At 47.3% G+C, this 2,321-nt stretch overlaps 1 pseudogene; it reads left to right on the top strand.

The window, feature by feature from the left end:
- Positions 1-631: 631 nt before the first annotated feature.
- LOC126189173 (5S ribosomal RNA) lies at positions 632-750 on the top strand (annotated as a pseudogene).
- The last annotated feature ends 1,571 nt before the right edge of the window (positions 751-2,321 follow it).

Here is a 2,321-nt window from a genome sequence, read left to right as displayed (position 1 = left end):
TTTATTTTTCATTCCTTTTTGTGTTGTATTTTAAAATCTCTTAATAAAGTAACGTAAATATCGTAAGAATTCTTGAATTTCAATTGGCCATTTTCAATGTTCGTGAAATGAGCTACTTCTGTTATCACCGATTTTCGCATTATAATGATTATATACGTTTCGTAATTTACGAATGGTTAACAGGTTTTTAGATTGTTACTAAAGCAACAGATCTGATCCAAAAGTTGGAACATTTTTCTTATAAATAGGCACACATTTGATGGCAAATCAACCAAGCGCAATGTGGGTTAATTTCATTAATTCCCCTAAAACTGTGTGTACATATATAGAGGTCATTTGCAAGAATTAGAATGCCCTGATGTTTTGCATTTTGTACATATCGATTTATTTCTCTTTCTCAGTCTGTTTCTTAAGTTATGTAAGGTTCTTGCACTATAAAATATAATGAGTGTGTTATTTTTATTTTATTTTCAGTTGTGTTCTGGATTTTAAAGAGCAAGTTAATGGAGAATCAGAGGCAAATTTTCTAATGTGAAGGCATCAAGAAATTGATCTGTTTGATAGGACACATTCTGAGATATTAAAACCAGTCCCATCTTTCAGTCAGCTTCTTTTCTCTCCGATCCGATTCACCGATGGCCTTGCCACAGCGGTAACACCAGTTCCCGTCAGATCACAGAAGTTAAGTGTTGTCGGGCTTGGGCAGCACTCGGATGGGTCACCGCCTGGGTCTGCCGAGAGCTGTTGGCAAGCAGGGTGCATTCAGCCCTTATGGTGCCACTGAGGAGCCACTCGGTTGAGAAGTAGCGACTTTGGGCACCGCACTACCGGGTTCACTGGAGATTTTAGGGGGACGAAATAAGCGCTGGAAAACCTAAGAAAAGACGACTAGAAGACGACAACAGAGCTACTCCAACACGTTGGCCCCTGACGCACAGAACCGAGTGATGTAGAAGTTTGTGAAAGAGGTTTTCTTTGAGCAATTAATGGATTATGAGGAAAGAAGAAGAAGGAGAAAAAGACTTACAAAAATTATTCATTGTTGCCAAATGAATTAGTATCTACCATCACAGAAAATACCTTCCGGAAATAACTAATGTAATGTAATGCGTGTGTATTCCTAAAGGACCAAACTGCTGAGGTCATCGGTCCCTAGACTTACACACTACTTAAACTAACTTAAACTACCTTATACTAAGAACAACACACGTCCATGCCCGAGGAAGGACTCGAATCACCGGCGGGAGTGCCTGCGCAGTCAGTTACATGGCACCTCTAGCCGCGCTGCCACTCCGCGCGGCTCGAAAGTAACGAAGCTACACTCCTGGAAATTGAAATAAGAACACCGTGAATTCATTGTCCCAGGAAGGGGAAACTTTATTGACACATTCCTGGGGTCAGATACATCACATGATCACACTGACAGAACCACAGGCACATAGACACAGGCAACAGAGCATGCACAATGTCGGCACTAGTACAGTGTATATCCACCTTTCGCAGCAATGCAGGCTGCTATTCTCCCATGGAGACGATCGTAGAGAAGCTGGATGTAGTCCTGTGGAACGGCTTGCCATGCCATTTCCACCTGGCGCCTCAGTTGGACCAGCGTTCGTGCTGGACGTGCAGACCGCGTGAGACGACGCTTCATCCAGTCCCAAACATGCTCAATGGGGGACAGATCCGGAGATCTTGCTGGTCAGGGTAGTTGACTTACACCGTCTAGAGCACGTTGGGTGGCACGGGATACATGCGGACGTGCATTGTCCTGTTGGAACAGCAAGTTCCCTTGCCGGTCTAGGAATGGTAGAACGATGGGTTCGATGACGGTTTGGATGTACCGTGCACTATTCAGTGTCCCCTCGACGATCACCAGTGGTGTACGGCCAGTGTAGGAGATCGCTCCCCACACCATGATGCCGGGTGTTGGCCCTGTGTGCCTCAGTCGTATGCAGTCCTGATTGTGGCGCTCACCTGCACGGCGCCAAACACGCATACGACCATCATTGGCACCAAGGCAGAAGCGACTCTCATCGCTGAAGACGACACGTCTCCATTCGTCCCTCCATTCACGACTGTCGCGACACCACTGGAGGCGGGCTGCACGATGTTGGGGCGTGAGCGGAAGACGGCCTAACGGTGTGCGGGACCGTAGCCCAGCTTCATGGAGACGGTTGCGAATGGTCCTCGCCGATACCCCAGGAGCAACAATGTCCCTAATTTGCTGGGAAGTTGCGGTGCGGTCCCCTACGGCACTGCGTAGGATCCTACGGTCTTGGCGTGCATCCGTGCGTCGCTGCGGTCCGGTCCCAGGTCGACGG

The sequence above is a fragment of the Schistocerca cancellata genome, chromosome 5 (assembly GCF_023864275.1).
Source record: "Schistocerca cancellata isolate TAMUIC-IGC-003103 chromosome 5, iqSchCanc2.1, whole genome shotgun sequence".
NCBI lineage: Eukaryota > Metazoa > Arthropoda > Insecta > Orthoptera > Acrididae > Schistocerca > Schistocerca cancellata.
Note: the sequence above shows the minus strand (reverse complement) of the source record. Positions and strands in the feature narration are given on the sequence as shown.